This window comes from Coturnix japonica, chromosome 12, assembly GCF_054131305.1.
Source record: "Coturnix japonica strain WE chromosome 12, WE-NBRP24, whole genome shotgun sequence".
Lineage (NCBI taxonomy): Eukaryota > Metazoa > Chordata > Aves > Galliformes > Phasianidae > Coturnix > Coturnix japonica.
The window spans coordinates 17,253,841-17,272,097 of NC_140674.1; the positions used below are offsets into that span (position 1 = coordinate 17,253,841).

Here is an 18,257-nt window from a genome sequence, read left to right on the forward strand (position 1 = left end):
CTTTTTCTTAATAACTTATTTAGAGAAAGGGTTAAATACCTCCAAGCTGTATAAAACTACCCTCAGGTGCTTGTGCCTTCACAGCTGTGCTGATAGACCTGCTGGCATACGGAGGTATCTGGGGCAAATAGATAGGATCTTGGAAGGATGAGAGGAAATGGTCTGAATTTGCACCGGGGGAAGTTTAGGTTGGATATTAGGAAAAATTTCTCCTCAGAAAGAGTGGTGGTGCACTGGCACAGGCTGCCAAGGGAGTGAGTGATGAAGTCACCGTCCCTGGAGGTATTCTAGACCTGTGGAGATGTGGCAGTGGGCATGGAGGTACTGTGGGCTGATGGCTGGACTTGGTGATCTTAGAGGTTTTTTCCAACTATAACGATTCTATGATTCCCCTTGATTTGGGGCTCCATTTGGGTGCCTACAGGTGTTTCTCAGTTGCATACCAAAATATAAGGACCTTAAGGAAATCCAGGGAACCCTAAGCACTTTGTGTAACTGAGTGGCAACTCCCTGTTTGCAGATAGAAATGGGACTTGCTGGCACACAGCAGAGTTGAGAACACAGCTCATGTCCCTCACTGCTGCTCCTTTCTCCATCCTAGGGCCAACTTCTCCCCTGGTCACCAGCACTGTTCAGCTAGCGTGCGTGCTGAGGAACCACAGAGCCCTGCAATGGCCTTCATGTGAAGTGGTTCAGAGTAACAGGTGAGCTCAGAACGCTGGCTGTGTTTTCCCCCACCGAGCACAGCTCCATCTCCCATCCCTCCCTGCCTGTGAGCACAAAAGAGGGTGAGTCACCGCAGGGAACACCGTGTGCTCCCATAGCGCAGCAGATGGGATCAGGGAGTCTGGTACAAATTGTCCTTTTTTCATTCATTGAAAACTCTCTTAACCCTCCTGAGGCTGTTCTCTGTATTGTTCATGAGCTGGAAATGAAGCAGCTCCTTCACAACTCGGGGTTTGCTGTGCCAGCTCTAGGTGTGACTTTGCCTCTTACTGTTATTAAAAAATGGTGGATGTTGCTGAAGGTTTCTTATGAGTGTGTGCGTTGGCACTGGCATTAGTTCACTGGGTGAACTGCCTCCTTTCTTCATTCTCTACCTTTCTCTGAATGCTCACAGGGTGCATCGAGCTGGAATTGATGTTTGCAGCACGTTGACTTTTGTAGCAGGAAGAAAATCAATGGAAGGCTTCAATTTCTCTCTTCAGACTGAATCAGATAAACATTTTGAGCCAAAGCAACAGAATTTGTCATGGGCTGAGGAGAAACAGTCAATCAAAATTATCCCAAACCCATGTTTTGCATTTCCATCGCAGTGACACGGTCAGGCTTTGCTCAATCCTGTTTCCTGTAACAATGAGTCACAACACAAGTTTTCATTTTCAGTTCCTTCTGTATTTAATGGATGTGCATAGGGTACTACAAGGCCTTTGGGGATGTTGGCAGCTGGCTGCATTCCTTCCCCTTTTCCCTGCAGGATAACTTTTTTCCTACTTTTGGTGATATTCATTCATAAGACTTGCATAACCGCAGGCTCTTGTCTGAGATCTGTGAGATTTGCTCTGGGTAGAACTTAGTTTTTGCAATTACTATTTTTTTTTCCCTGCATAAATGTATTTTAATGGAAGTTTCCCAAGCTACTTTTACATTGAGGTGTTTGCAGAAACACAGCTCAGTGTTGGGGAAAAGCTATTCTGGTGTTTACTTATTTCAGCCCTATTTTGACGTCTGAGCCAGGAAACAAAACCCTACATCCTGAGATCAATGCCAGGTGAGCACCCAGCTCAGGAAAAGTGATAGTGAAAAGCCAGAATCCACTGCCATGAACAGAATGAGTTAAAATCACTCCAAGCGATGCCTGGCTCCTGTGAAGTCACAACCTGCTGGCAGGGACTCTGTAAGGAGAAAAACATCTAAATCCATTGGATAAATTATCTGTTGCAAATTATTTCTCCAGCTGCAATTAGTAATCTTCATTTTACACAGTAGGCCTCTAATGACCTGCTTGACAACTATGATGCCTGATAGACAGTAGGGATTTGCATGAAAATGAGTGTTGTTTCCTCCCTTCGAAGCCATAAAACAGCAGCAGCAAGAATGCTCTGCTTTCCTGTGCAGGAGTGGGATAACCATGCAGCGAGCTCTGGGTGAAAGGAGATAATTCAGCTGTATGTGAGGAAACAGAGAAAGAAGGAAGCACTAGTCTGAACCAGAAATAATAGCACCCAGTGCACAAACAAGCCTAATCAGATCGGTTGCTAAGTGGAGTCATGTGAATAGCAGGTGATGGAGTAGAAGCACAAGATAGAGCTCAATGAAAACATGGGGGCTTGGCACTGGAGAGGTCTTGCTGTGTTTTTTGTGGTTGAATTAACTTTTGCCTTTTTATAGGGAGGGTCTTTAAATTTTTTGTTTTGTTTCAGGAGCGTTATCGTGTCCTGTCTGCTCATGATTGACAGGGTTTGGTTCTTTGTCTGCCTTGTATTTCCTGGATTCATACAGATGGTGCTATTGTCAGTCGCTAGAGCTCAGATAAGGTTAAAAAGAGCAAGAGAAAATCAGGAAAAGACCAGAAGTCTGTCCCCCTGCAGCTCCAAGGGCTTCTTCCCTTCCCTGGGAGCTGCAGTATTTTTGGTGATTTCAGCAGTGTTATTCCCAGCCCAGCGCAGCACTTCTTGTGTTCTGACAGCTCAGTGCACCTGGAATTTATTACTTGACAAAAACTGGCAACTTCTCTCGACTGGGAAGGTGTCTGGAGGCAGGGATTTATCCTTCCTTGCCTTCTGGATAACGTGCTGCAGTGAATCCAGGAGTGATCAGGGAAGCTGGGATCAGGGCCTGAGTAACATCGCATCAGTTCATGAATTAAAATGCAGGTTTTAGTTGCTGGTTGTTGTCTTCACTTTGATTTTTCATTTAGCAATTTGGTGAATATCTCCCAGCACAAAAGATACAAGGTGGAAGAACCCATCTCCAGCTGCTTCCCTACAGGTTGATCCCACTCCTCTGTCGTGTGTTGTTGATCTGAGTTCTTGCTAAATGGATGCACTGAGTACATAGTATGTGTCATCTAGGTCGGCCTCTGCTCCCTTCCCCCCCTCCCCAGACTGCTGGCAGGGCTCATTGCTGGGTGTGCACCATCCCAAACAAGCAGTGCAGCAGCAGTGGCCGTGGGTTTATGACCTTATAGACTTCCTATCAAAACACATAGGCTACTTTGCAGACCAATGCATTTGGCATCAGGATGTACCCAGTGGGCTGCATGGAGGGTGGAGGAAGATCCACTGCAAAACAAGGCGCCCCTGCTCAGATCATGTGCGTTAGAACTGGCCTCCCTGTTGCATTGGAAGTGTTTTGATTTTTGCTTCCTCTGTGGAGCACAAACAGATTTTGAAACCTCAGAAGTTGTCATGAAACAAACTCGCTGTTTGCCAGCCAGTTCTCCTTACGGGTCACAGCGAGCCCTTGCTCAAGCCTTTTGAAGTTAGAAATTGCACAGAAGCAGCATCTGTCTCTGCATGGATTTCTATGGAGAAATGTGACTTGTGACCATCTTCTGAAACAAACTTAACTCTTAGGTTTATGACTTTCCATGTTCTGTCCCTCCTTACTCCCAGCAAATATCTGCAAGAAACACCACACCTCACATGTGGGAAGCGAGCTGCTGCCATGTGGCATGCAATGCGAGCACGGCAGTGCCCTCTGCTTCTCACCCCCAGGAGCAGGGGATGCCATCTGCCAGTTTTTATTACCAGGCTCAGGGTTTCATCTAGGAGAGGATCGTAATTTCAATGTTTGATGCAGAATGCACTGATGCTGCCAAATATAAGTAAAGGACATTTTTTTTTCCAATTAATCAGTGCTGCTCTTAACCTGAATTCAGGTGGTTGGGGTTTTTCATTCCCTCTCATCATGATTTCATTTTCTCATCCCCGTTACCACATGGATTGTTCTGCAGTGACTAATTCTGAGGTGTGTAAGCTTGCTGCTGAAAAGCAGCGTCAGAAATGTATGGTTATCCAGGATAATGGGTGCCAACGGCACAAATCCTACAGCTGTGTGTGGGGGGGAAGATGACAGTCCTCTGAATGCAAAATTGTTTGTGTCCCTTCGTCACTCAAGAGCTTCTGCAAAAGAAGAGCAATGCTTTTAAAGTGTCTGAGAAATAACATCGCACGGCAAACACTTCCAAGTCACTGTTAAGGTTCCTTTGTGGTGATTGCAGCAATCCCTCAGAAGGGTTTGCTCTGAGGATTTCTTAATTTTGTGAGGATAACTCAGGAAGCAGCTGCGACTGCGCTGGGTTAGCACACAGCTTTGTTTTCTCAGTGAGCTTTTCTCAGGCAGCCTGAACTCTGTCTGGTTTCCATTTTTACATCCGCATTTTGGTGCTCTATGACAAATATTTCTGGTAGGTGCAAGGAAGCAATGCGTATTTTCCTTCAGAACTGAGGTTTTGAGTAATTTCTAAGTTCTTTGAAGTAGTCTTAATGATGAGGGTCATCCTTTGAGGAGGAGAATTGCCTCCTTCGTTCCATATTTTCCCAATCTAATATTTTAAGTATGGCATCTCTGCAGCGTTTGGAGGTTCACAAGTGTTTGCAGCCTTGCAGTACTTCTCTGCTGCACTTCTCAGGAAGGAGAAATGCGATGTGATTGTATTGGGTGCATCGTGGTTCATCTCGGGTATCTGAAAGAATCTGAACAATCATTGCAGATTCCTTTATGGCAAGAAAAATACTCCATTCTTCTTGTAGAGAAAATAAATAAAGCTCTCATGTTTTGCCCACAAAAAATCTTCAAGCTGAGAAAGAGGAGCTCACATTCCTTTGATAGCTTCCCTCTGTGTTCTTAATTGCTACAATAATCCCATAGCCAAATCCTTTGCTATCTATAAACCATTTCAGTTGTGCAGTGGGGTTCATGTCTCCTGAACCCTTGCTACGTGCACTGACGGGCTTTGCTTCTGCACGTCTGTGGGACGGGAGGAGTTTCCAACTCCGTTCACTCATCTCAGGGCAGATGCTTCCAAAACGCAGAGCACTGGGCACACGTGTTTCCAATTAGAGTAAGAAAAAATAATAATACGTTTTTAGAGGTTTCCAGATTTAGGCCAAAGTGTTTATAAAACTGGTTGCAGCTTTTAAGAATGTATTTCCTGGCTTTGGAACTAAGAGGAGCCCCTTGACTCCATGGGACTTTGAATGGGATCCCTGAGCGTTCCTGGAGCTCAAGGGAGCGGAGCAGAGGCTGCTCCCAGCTGCGGGCAGCTCTGCTTGGGAGATACGCTTATACTGAGATCTAGGAGCTAAAAAAACCAAAGTTCCCCCAGAATGACAGAATAGGGAAGTGGGGCAGAGGATGGGGCCTGTCTCCTGGGCTGCTCCATGATCTCCTCCACATTTCTTCCAGTCTCATTGAAAATTACATACAAAAGCACTGGCCCGTTCTTTGGTCCAAATGGAATGGCTTTTAGTGTCCATGTTTCAAGTATATACCGTCTCCTTTTTCTCCTCTTTGTTGTTATTTTTGTGTCTGATGTGAGCAGTGAGAACCCATTTTGTGTTTTATTTTCCTTCGTTTCAGCACTATCTCCATCCCCTGAAAGCTGCGGTTATTCCATAAAGCCAGTCACTCAAGTAAATAATAGCGATCTTCCCCCATAAAGCTGCTGAAACTGTTGAAATACATTAAAATATTGGAGTGATCATTATTAACATAAATTACAAGAAAACAGAACATTAGCTGAATCCGTTATAAAAGCAGGGAGTCTTTTCCGAGTCGGTTTTAATTTCAAATAAATAACAGAAATAATTTTTCCCAGGAATGTGAAGGATGGCTCCATAACATCAGCCCAGCAAAAATAATGCCCTGTCAGCCCTGTTCCCTGCCTGCAAAGCGCCGCCGTCTCTTTTTCAGATACAGGGGAAAGTCCTGATAATAAACATTCCATAAAAGCACAGAGACCTTTATCAAAGGAAGAGATGCATAATGCGTCTCCAGAGTTGTTACAGCATTTGCCTTTACACAGTTGTTGTTTGATGTTTAGGTTTGCTTGAGAGGAACATCTGAAAAAGATCCGCTAAGTCAGAGCCAGCACTTTTAAAAGGCACTTAATGAATTTTTCTTGCTGTGTTGATATTGAGAGGTGATTTATTTGTAGATCGTCCCTCTTTTTGTTTCTTCTTTTTCTTTGTGTGCAAAGCGTTTTCAGAATTCTATTAGTAAAATTACTTTTTCTGATGGAGGCGATCCTGTATAGGAGCTTCGTGTGTGTTAATTTAGTGCTGGTGAATGAGGCTCATCTGCCCTCCCTGCAGAGTTTTTTTGCAGTCAGCAGTGAATCAGCACTGTGACATCAGGGCTTGGAGACACCCTATGGGAACCTAGAGCTCAGCTTCCCTGTCCTTAGCACCCTTTGAGATGAATCCTTTGCAATTCCCAGAGTGCACCTTCTCTGAGCTGTGGGGAGACACGTGGTGCTGTTTTGAAGCAATCTTAAAGTTTAGGAACCAAATCTTTTAGTTCATCCCTAATCATGACACTTTCCAAACATTCATTTGCTGTGGAACTCCTGAAAAATCACATGTGGGGAGAAGGGAATCACTCCAGTCGGGGAGAGCTTCCCCCACCCTGCCCAGACCCATGTGGGGTGGCTGCAGCAGCGCTGTGGTGACGGGTGATCGCTGCATCCCTCCAGCAGTTCAATTTAATTGATGTAACATTAAGAGGTGTCACATCACTATTAAAAATAAATGGCATGGAGCAGACATCAGGTAATCAGATAGGAAAAAGGTTTATTTCTGATTTTCCAGGCAGCACAGGGAATGTCACTGACCCATGATGGCTGCTCTGCCCGGCACATCCCTGCCCTCGTTAGTGGCCAGGAGGTAATAATGCTGTTGGGTAAGCTGACAGCTCTGCCCCCAAATTTTACAGATCTCCTTTAGCAGCTCAGCTTGTCAGACATTTTGGGTAGAAAGAACAGAAATGTGTAATAGAGGTGTCTGATTAGAGCTGTAAAATTCATCCAAACCTGAAAGGACGCAGAGTTGCTCTGGAAACCCCACACAGATATGTGAGGGTGTTATCAGGCACCAGGGTTGATTAGGTTGTTGCCAGCAGTAATAAACCCGCGTGTCTCTATCCCAGCTGCCTCCAGAAATGAAGCACATTTATTTCATGGTGCTGGCACAGTCTGTGGGTGCCCCATCACTGGAGATGCTGAAGTCCATGCTGATGGGACCCCGATATGGGGGATGGCAACCAGCCCACAGCAGGGGCTGGAACCAGATGGGCTTTAAGGTCTCTTCCAAGCCATTCTATGGGCTTCTTGCTAATGTTTGGTGACTTCCTAAGGGAACAGGAATGCTGTGGGTAGAGCACCCCATCTACCAAGTGCCCAGCCAGTGTGGGGCTGCTGCTTCTTAAGGCCCCCACCTCTCTAGTCCCATCTTGACAACATCTGTGTTCAGCCCTGAGACTGACACTGATGTCACCACAGCCCAAGTAAGCCACAGAAATCGGGTTAGCTTCTTTTGGTGTAAAGCAGCACACCTTTGCTGAAGCCTGTGGAGTTAAAAGAGCACAAGAAAGACCAGAATTAGGTCAATCAGATGCACGGCTTCTTCTATGCAGCAGTGTGACCCTCTTCTTCCTTCCCGTACTCAAGTAGGTCAGGAGTACCTCTGCCAGGCAGCCGGGCCCACCCAGGTCACTCTGAGATACTTCCCAGAACTGCAGAAAATCAGTCCCTTCCTGATGTGCATCAGTGTGCACCTGGAGCACCAGCACCTGCTGAGAAAGGAGCATCACTGGAACAAGGTCCAGCTTTGTATTCACAGCGCCCAGGGGCTGGGCTGGGGTCAGCAGAGCAGTGTGGTTGCAGAAAGGCCTCTGCAGTTATTTACCACTCGCAGTTGAATTAGTCATCTCCTCGCCATACCTGAGAAAGCAGATGCCACAAAATACCTTCAGTGCCATCTAGCTACTAATTCACAGTGAGATGCACATTGCAGGAGTGCTGGCTGCCATCAGACCCTGGGCAGCACCCCACTCCAGCTGATGCTCTGCCCTCGGGGCTCTCATCAGAATGGTGATGAAAGCCACAAGGATAATTTGCAGCTGCAGACAGCTCTGCTTCAAATGGATGCTTATCTGAAGTGCTGCAGAGAGAATTCCTTGGAAGGAAGGGAAAATAAATAATAAAAGAGGCACACACCCCATGCCCATGGGATTTATCCTGCAGCTCATGAAGGCGCTTCGGTGCAGCGTGCATCTCTGAATGCTGCCAATAAGGAAGACCAGCACTTCTTGGCTTTGGCTTTTGTTTCATGAGGGTGAAACAAAAATGCAAGAAAAGCAAAATATAATTAATTTCAGCAAGGTGTTGTTCTTATGGTGGGCTGTATTTTGGTGAGATTATTCCATTTGCAGTGTAATTTGTCCAGATAAAACTTGTCTAGGAATGACCTTATGGCCTGGGTATGAGGAGCTACAGAACATACATCCACGCTCACTCCGTGTCCCACAGCAGTGTTTGGTTATGGCTCAATGGATGGGGTGCAACCTCCCCACTCTGACAGTGCTGGCTCAAAACCAGAGCGGGTTCCTGGCAGCTGGAGCTATTCCCCATATGACAAAGTGGATGCTGGACCTCAGCGCTGTGAGGTTGGTCACAGTGGGAACATCCATGTGCAACCCATAAGGAGACTCCTAGAGGATACATAAAGCTTTCATCATGGAAGTTTCTACCCTGGCAAAACGTGACAGCTCCAGCAAGCAAAGGCCGCAGCTCTCAGCTGTCCTCTGAGCCAGAATTACCGTGCAGACACTTAAATAAAAATGAGAGTAGTGCTCAGACCTGACACCACATCTCAATCCTGCCTGGTTTACACCTGCTGAGCACAGAGCTGACCCCGGGGCCAGATCTGGCCCACAGCTCCATTCTGGCAGCCACAGTGATTTAAAGGCATGTCTGTGTCAGTCAACCAGCGGTCCCTCTGAACACCAGATTTATCTTGCAGTCTGCACTGGGATCTGGGAACGGCTCCTTCTGCTCCTGCATGGGATAAATCAGCCACACGCGGCCCTGCAATTTATTGGGCACAGCATCAGCACGGGGACCTGCAGCCTGTGAGTGTGTACAGATGTTGATGCCCACACTACAAAAGGAGTTCAGCTTTTGGGATCATAGCAGCAAAACCAACCCATAAGGTGGCTGCTGTGCCCATCCCTCCAAAACATAATGCTGGCAGAAGCCACAGTGGGTCCTGTGCTGCTCCTGGTGGGAGCAGTCAAGTCAAGGCATTTTTCCACAGCTGAATGACTGGCTTGTCAAGCGTGTAAAGCGCAGTCGCTGAAATTGATTGTGGCCCTACATGGATAATTTCTACCAGTATCCTGTTATTGTGTTGAAACAGTAATGCATAATGTATGGCCGTGTGTCCCTGCAATAAACATTTTACGTCTAATTTAGAAATATCTGAGTCATTAAAAAAGTTCTCTCATTAGGTGGCACAAACCTTTGTGGAGTCAGCAATAGCAAAGTCTTCGGAAAAGAAGAAAGCTAATGATGAAGAGAGTTGGAGCAGTGCAAAATGCCTGTGCTGGGAAGGGGAGCAGGGCCGTGCTGGGCCCAGCTTGAGGGGTGCCCATGCACTGACTGCAGCTCCCCAAAATGAGACCTCCCTGTGACAGGACTTCAGAAAGCAGCCTACAGCTTTGAGCTTTGTTATTGTTTTTTCCCCAAGTTTTGCACCCTTAAATACTACTTAGTGACCGTTCTCCAAGGGAGGTGTTGGAAGATTTAAGGAAATAAAAGCACTAGGGAAAAGTAAAGCGTTGGGATTCCAGTTGGCACACAGAGCAGCACCATGGAACCTTGGGCACCCAGTGCCATTCCCTGCCCTGTCCCCACCCTGGGTGTGTGCAGTGCCTCAGGCACCACCTCCCATCTCATGTTATTTATTCCATGAAGTATAAAATCACACGGAAGATATTTGAGGTTATCTGGATGTTGACATAAGTTAATCTCTCCTAAACTACTTCTGATTCATTTCTAAGAAACTTGTGCTCCTATGACCACATTTCCTTTACAGTCATCAGTGAATTTAGAATTACAGCGAGGACATCATTTGCTTTGCAGGGAAGGATGCCAACTGTGAGTTTTATCCAAGGATTTGACTCAGCTGCAAGAAGACTGTGCTGACATACATTAGTCCATAACAATTAATGACTGTATTTGGGGGTTTATCGCTTTATTGCAGATCCCACCGTGGGTCCGCATTGTTTTTTGGCAGAGCTAACAAAGGCTGAGGTTGTGTATCTTTATACCCAGTAATTGCCTCCCCGTCCGCACTAACTTTACAGAGATGCACTGTTTTTCAGCATCCACGTAAGGCCTTGACCTGTACAATTCAATTTCAAACGGTAAAAATCCCCTGGTCACCATAGATGCTGGTGACAAACTAATGTGTTATGTTCCATAACCGTCTGCTCTGAGCACTGGCTTGACCTGTAAGTGTTCAGGATATAGCCTGACTAAAACGGGTTTTATTATTTTCCATTAGTGCCTGCCACAACAAAATCAACTGGCAGTCCACAGAGGAAATAAAAGTATTTTCCTCCTCTAGATAGCATCTGCTGCAAATGTAAACGGGCCTTTCCCAGCCCTCTCTTTTCTTCCATCACACCGAGGATCCTTCATAAGGTTCACAGATTAAAGGTTTGCCCAGTGCTCTCTCCCTCCCCAGCAGCAGCACCCCAGCTTTTTGTGCCTCCCAAATGCCTTCCAACCTGCCCTTGTTTGAGCTCCTCTCCTTTCCAAAAACTTCTTTCTTAAGGCAAATTATTCAGGTAAAAAAAAAATAAAAATGAAAATCCCCAGCATTAAAACCTTTCTCACGTTGTCTTGTCTCAGTAAAACAATGACATTTTCCCCTCTTTGATGCTCAGATCTAGCTCTGCAGGAAATTTTACTACCACGACTCTTTCATCTCTCTCCTGGTTTGAAGATAAATGATCCTTGGACTCTTCTGGACCTGCATAAATCACAAAAGCAATCTACTAAGAGAGCTGCCTGTGGCACTGACTTCAGCTAGAATTGAAAAGGACAGCCAAAAATATCCACAGAGCTTACACAGGGAGGAACCCAAACAATCCTTTGGGAGGAAGTAGGATGGCCTGGGGTTATCTTACACCCCTGCACTCCAAGTGATCTGGGAGGTGAAAATGTCCCATGCACCATTCTCTGCCACCAAGTGCAGAGGGCATCCCTGTCCCAGGGAGCCTGCAGGCTGCAGCTGCAGCCAATGCCTCCCCATGAGCTGTGATGCAAAGAGCTGCAGCGTGCAGCCTCTCCCGGGTGCCTCGTGCTTTCCCGTGGGTGGGACTGTGGGTTGTGAGCTATTTTTGCATCTCCCCTCGCTTTCACCTGATTGCAACCGGATACCACAAGCCCCATCAGCCACAAGCGGGGCGCGCTGCCTTGCTAATGTAACACACCATATGCTGACGGGCGAGAAGACAGAATTTTGGGCTGCCAGGCCAGCATTTGTTTTTTCCTTAAGAAATTTTTTAAAGCCGTCCTTGTGTTACTCAGAGCTCCTCATAATTTGGGGACATCTGCAGAGATCATTCACAGTGTCATTCTTCATTAACAAAGGTGTTATCTTGAAACTGGAGTTAACGCAGCTCCCTGTGATGCTCAGCTCCTTCCAGTCTGATGCCTCGCTTCACATCCCATTTCCAGTCATACGATGATGATCCATAGCAAAATCATTTCAGTGCATACACATACCCAGATACTTGAAACAGTTATTTGCAACACCGTTTCATCACCAATTCAGTGGCCACTCTACAGACGAGTTAAATAAGTATCCATGATGCAGAGTGTATGTGCCTGCTGACTCCCAGGGACAAAGCAGGGTCAGAGATATGCATGCAGATTTTTTTTTCACAAACCAAGTGTGTTTACGTCATGGAAATATCTTCTCTCATCAGGTGATTTTCAGTGAAAGAAAAAAACGCCAATGAGCTTCAAGGCCCATCCAATTGCACATGGGAAAAACAAATAGTCATGACCAACCCAGGAGGCTCAGCCAGCAGCCAGGACCAGTTTCTGTGACTCAGGTAGGTACAGTCCTCTAGCACCGTCAACCTGATTGAGCTGTAGATGTCCCTGTTCATTGCAGGGGAGTTGGACTAGATGACCTTTAAAGGTCCCTTCCTACTCAAACGATTCTATGACTGTACGATGGTCTTGCATCCAGCTGCATGCTGGAGATTAACCCAATGCATCGCTATGGGCTCCAGAGTGAGGTTCTATGACTATCTCCTTTGTTCTGAACTCAAGAGGGTGGTTGCAAAACATAATGGAGTGCACTGTTTTTCACCCTTTAGTGCTTCCAGAACTTTGTGCTCATCTATCTTATGTTATTTTTCTTTCTATTTGTGGTTTTGAGGTCATGGCTCCAGAAATGTTAACCCTTCAAGTGAAGTTCAGAGCCAAAACCAGATTCTTCTCAGAGGAAATGACAATATTTCTGCTATTGACTCAGAGCTGGAAAACATGGAAATGAGAGCACAGTAATTGATTTATCTCACTGATCAAAAGGTGCCTCAGTGAAGTTATGTACTCATGGAAAATGCTGTGTGATAGCATTGGGTGGATAGTGCAAACAAACACATACTTTCCCACAAATATTTGCTTGTCTTATATTAATCTTCTTGGCTCTGCTCAGGGCTCTCCAGAGTTTATTTTCCAACAAATATTCTTACAACAGCTCATTGGCAGGAATACCCATAGAATACACTCAAGGTAATATCTGAGGAAGCTGTTTTTGAAGGTCCTTCTTCAGGCCAGAAGCCCTGAACCGGCTCTCCTTCCTTTCCCCTCCTCTCTCCCTTCCCTTTCTTTCCCTCCCTTTTCCCACTTAGGAGACCAAGACCCCACTGTAGCAGGCTGTAACGTGAATTCTCCTGGCAGTTTATGTATAGCTGCAGAGAAGGGAACAGCGTAACTTTGTGTTCATGACTTAGTCTTCATATTCCTTGCAGCAGCCACAAGGCAGTTTGGGCTAGACTTGTGCATACAGGGCTGGGAACATCTCTCTTCCCCATGGTGCAGTGAACCTTGCACTGAAGAGCCTGAGACCTGGAGGTCTGGCTTCATCTCAATGCAGAATAAAACCTATGAAATTCTCTTCCAAGCCAAAGAAGGCTCTGGATATATCAAAGCACTTCATTTTTATTAAAACTCCTTTGTTTTCTATTATTATAATAGATAAGAAAGAAACTGGAAAACCATTCCAGAATAGGTAAAAAAAAAAAAACAAAAAAAAAAACCAACACATTTCACAATGTTTTCTTTGTTTCCTTCTTCATTTTCTTTTTTAATTTTTAAAGAAAAAACTTGCTTAGCCTTTAGGAAACACGCGTGGTTTTGAAAGCAGTTTGATGGAAGTATGCATTTCTCTGGGAAAGTGTTTTGAACTTCTCCCATCAGCGCTATTAATAGTACTTAGCACTTATTTGGGTATCTTAAGCAGCATCTCTCGAAGCACATTATGAAAGTATATCATTAGCTCTGCTCCAAATCGATCTGTCTAAAGCTGAGCTGGAATGTTTTTAATTTGGCTTCTAAATCACCATTGCCGATATGCCTCTGTGAGTTACACTTGTACAGGCAGGAAATGAAACAATTTCTCATGATGTATGTCAAATTCAGCCAGCACGACATGGCTGCAGCCCCCGGGACAGGACAGCCACCACACTGGGGATCAGGATATTCTCTGTCACCCCATTCCTGTGAGGCCATATGCAACTCTCTGCATTGCACTTCTTTCTTTCTCCTTTTTCAGTCCTCTGGAAAAGCACCGTGTCCTCCCGCTGTATTGAATGGAGAAGGCAGAACGGTGTGTTTGTAAAGAACCTGTTTTTCATAGGTAGCTCCTTCCCTGGTGGCAGACCACAGACTGAGAAGAGCTGACTGCCCTTCCGGCAGCAGTAATGCAATGACGTTATTCATAGCAAGAGAGAAAAACACCGGCTGATTTCTTTGTGTCATGATCTGCTGACCTCAGAGTTAACCTTGCTGGACACAGATCTGTTAACTTCTACCATGCTCCCCCCAATTAATCTACTGAAGGCTGGGACAGAAATAGCTCTCTCCACAGCTGTTATAAATTGATGTGTTCCCTGACAACTCTTGGCATTGCTGTCAGAAAAAAAAACCCAAACCAAAAAACAAAAAAGCCCTTATTTTATTCTTTGCTATGAAATTAACTTTCTTATTTTATTTTTACTATTTTTAATGCTCTTTCTTTGCAGTCTGATGACATTCGGCTGCTCTTTGTTTGGCTCTGCTTGGAAAGGAAGGCAGACTTGCTACTTGAGGATGCGCCATAGTGGTAACTTTATCACTGTTATTTTGGTTATAGAAAAAGGAAGGGTGGGGGGAGCTTGTGGGGCACGTGGCTCAGAGGGCACTGGGTTACACCGAGTCCTCACTGCATTTCCTGCTCTAGCACAGAGCAGCAGGCACTTCAATGCCCTCTGCCCTGCTACAGTGCCTGAATGGAGCAGTGGGATCTGGCTGGGGCAGCACCCCACGAACCTGCCCACATGCAGCACCAGCTGTATCAGTGCAAACACAGAACAGAAATCCCCAAATGTGCAAACTGTGGAAATCAGCAGAATCCCCAGATCTGCAGAGCCACCTCTGAGAAGCAAAGCTGTGTGCGAGTACCAAGCTAACACAGATCTTCAGAATCACATTCAGTCACACGTCTCCCATCCTCCCCACTCCCCTTTCAGGCTTCCATTCCTGACAGCCAACTGTTGGGCTGTAGGACATTTAATCACATGTAGAATGTCACATCCATGGGGTAAAGATTTCATTGATCTTTGTGAAGTTGGTTAAAATATCAACTTAATTATGAAGAATTAGGTGGTGATTTTGGGGTTTATGAGCACTCTTTCTGACTGTGTGAAACCAGAGGAAGGGGAGGAGGTGGCTGAGTCTTCATAACAACTGGTTATGACTTTTATAAAGGGGTTGAAGTGTTTGGTTATGAGTGATGTAAACCATAGTTACAGAAAACAAAGCACAGAAAGGTGTTTAAAGTGACAGCTGTGGCAGCAGAGCTCACGCATGGTTGCACAAGGGATGCCCATGGTAGGATGCTTCAGGCACAGCTGCCGTGCCAACCTGACAGCAGCAGCTCCATTCCTCCTCCAACAACGTAATGCTGATGGCTTTGGTTTTCCTCTCCATAATTTCCAGCACTGCCTTCATTCAGAACAAATGAAAGCACTGTGCCTCCCCAGGCTCCAAACAACTCATGTTTTCTCATCTCTGCCCCCTGCTCCGCACATTACTCTTCTGCTTGTCTTCCCTCGCCCTGCATCCAGGGGAGAGATTACAAGTTGCACCATCAGCAGCCAAGCAAGGTCTAAGCCACAAGGAAAGATCTGAGTCATCTCCCCGAGAGAGTATTTTAGCCATACATCATTGTTTGTTTTCAGGCAAACCAGTACAATTATGCAACATAAATTCCTTTAAAGCATTTGGGACTTCAGTTCAATTTAAAATCCTGTAGGTTTTATGGCCAGAATGAGTGATTACAAAGTGTGTGCATACAAATGAAGGCTGGGGGAGAAGCACATGGGGATGGAAGGGTGCACACAGCCCTGTGCACACTGCAGCAAAGATGGGAGAGCTGAGGAGCTTGTGCTGAAGGCTCTTGTGGTATTTAGGGCTACAGAGCACTGTTTTGCTCTCTGAGTGCTGTGAGTATATTCTGTGACTGAGATCTCCTGCAAACACTGTTCCTTTGGCTTCACAGATGCGGGTGATTGCCTGGATTACCTCCTGATTTATGCTGGCTTAAATGGGGATGAGAATCTGATCTATTTAAAAACAAGACTCTATCATGGCAGGAATAGAGGGAGACATTAAGACGTCTCCAATCTGAGTAATTTATCACCCCAGGAACGTGCTGAGCAGGGGCTCGAGGCTCAGATGCAGCCCTTGGGCAGGAAGGACAGGCTGAGAGGATGTGGCCACTGTGTCACCAGGTTCCCATGGGGAAATCAGAGCCACCACTGAGCTGCCTTCAGCACCGCCCTCTGCCTCCTCTCCCTCTGGAGGTAGGACCACACCACCATCAGAGACCACTGTGCTGTGGGTGAGGTCCCAAAGCAACAAGCAGAAAGCAAAGTGCCCAAAGCTCTGCTTCGTATGCTTTTTCAAAACAAATAATACAGAGTTTACAATGCCAGTACCTATTTGGGTTTTTTTCTCCCTCCATATAGAGGAGTCTACAGTATTTGTTTTTCTCATTTAAGGGAGTATACAGATAGGTTTGTGTCTCCTTGTTTCATTTTTACTCACATAGATGTAAATTCCACAGCAGCAGGGGGAATTATTGACAGCAGATACTGGGATGATCCAAGGCCAGACTCTGACCTATTGATTTTACCAAGATTGCACAGGATGTATGTAGCTTGCTGCAAAATACAGTCTTTGTTTGTTTTGTTTATTGCTCAATATATAACAATGTGGACTAAAGAACAATGCCAGACTGCAGAAATGCCAGAGGATTTCTCTTTAATTGAAATCAGGACTGGGAACATCCTTGTAAATCACGAGCAGTCAGCCTTTGAGAAAATGCTCTGCTTTTCCAAAGTTTACATTCAAGTGGGATTTAGCTTTAACTCTTCACCTCTCGCAGCTCAGCTAAATAATCTTTAATGATTTCTCTGGAGCCTCCATAGTTTGAAAACTCCCATGCACAACAGATGCTGGGCAGGATTCTTATTCCTACTGTGAACAGCGACAGAGAAAAATCAAATCCAGGTAAAAAATGATACTCTTGGCATCAGTATAGATCTACATTCTTGAAAACCTGGATGCTCTTCCAAATCAGGATTTTGGTTCAGTCCATTAAAAACCTGCTGGCTCACCTTGTAAAATTATGACCTACATCTGCATTTTACTGGAGTGTGATGGCACTTCAGATGAACTTTTAATCCAGAACTCTGCAGCTGTGGTGCCGTAAGAGCATCCAACCCCAAATTCCACCATGGGTTGGCCCCAGCCTTGCTCAGTGCCTCAGCCCCAGGAGAAGGAGAAGGGAGCATCAGCAGAGCAATTCTGCAGCTCTCGTGTCCCCACTGGAGCCCCTTCCTTCCCACTCTGGAGCTCCCCGTATGTCATGAAACACGCAAACACTGCTCTGCTCAGCTGAAGATTTCACAATGGGACTTTACTTCTTCATCTTTATTTTTCCAAGCCCACATATTCAGAGACTCTTGTTTCAGAGTGTTTATTGGATTGAGATGTCTCCTAATTATTTATAACAAAAGAGCTCATCCTTCCAGCTCATTGTAAATGGGCAGCGCACTAAATGCTAAGTTAGCAGCAGCGGGCTGCAAGAGGATGAAGCTATTAAGATTAATGCAACAAATTTGAATTCTTCCATCCCCACCCTCCAGTAACCCATCAGCGTGTGTGGCTGGGAAGGAAAAGAAAGGGCTCCTCTGCTCCAGAATAATAGCAAGCGCTAGTGGAGAGGAAAAAGGAAAGCCCTGTTTATCCCTAGCAGGAAGATAATTGATCTCCAGCCTGCACACAACCGGTCTCAGAGCAGCCGGGAGCTGCACAGAAGAGCCTGTAGCTAACCAGAGCCCAACCAGCCTGTCAGACAAAAGCTTTATAAGGACACCAGGGAGAACAAAAGTAGCACATTTCGTTCCTTCGCCATAAATCTCCCATCTTTATTGTGCGGAGACGCCGGCTTCGAGCACTCTGCGTTGCAGTGTGGGGTTACCCCGGCTGCTCTCGGGGTGCTCAGACGGCTCCTGGGCTTCGGCTCCATCACTCTCCCTTTTATGTGTGCTGGAGGTAATAAAATAACCATTTCTAAATTTAACTAGCATTGCATAATGCAGCTATTTATTATGTAAAGCTGCTGTTTACAATGCCCGGAATATTGATCACTCTAAAAAATGCAATGCAGCGAGAGCTCGTATAAATTACCGTTACTGTTTTCCTTTCTTTTTGTTTAAAGGATCAATCAAAGGTCTAATTTGTTCTCATGAATTCACCCCTGCGTAGCATGCAAAGCACCAGGCAGCGCGTTGTTTACTGTCATTCAGGCTGGCGTACAGCACTCAGCTCAGAGCCTGGCAGAGGATATGTAAAGATGACAATTTGTTCATTATCCGAACCATTGGAAAAGGCAAATAAAGCA

General features: G+C 45.6%; 1 protein-coding gene across 3 annotated transcripts in view; it reads left to right on the forward strand.

Annotated features, from left to right (window-relative positions):
* Positions 1-18,257, forward strand: part of TBL1XR1 (TBL1X/Y related 1) — a 375,211-nt gene that overhangs the window by 248,975 nt on the left and 107,979 nt on the right. For all 3 annotated transcript variants that reach the window (XM_015871583.2, XM_085513249.1, XM_085513250.1), the window contains exons 8-9: positions 12,004-12,132; positions 14,332-14,411. The gene's annotated coding sequence lies outside the window, so the exon portion shown is untranslated. The remainder of the gene's footprint in view (positions 1-12,003; positions 12,133-14,331; positions 14,412-18,257) is intronic.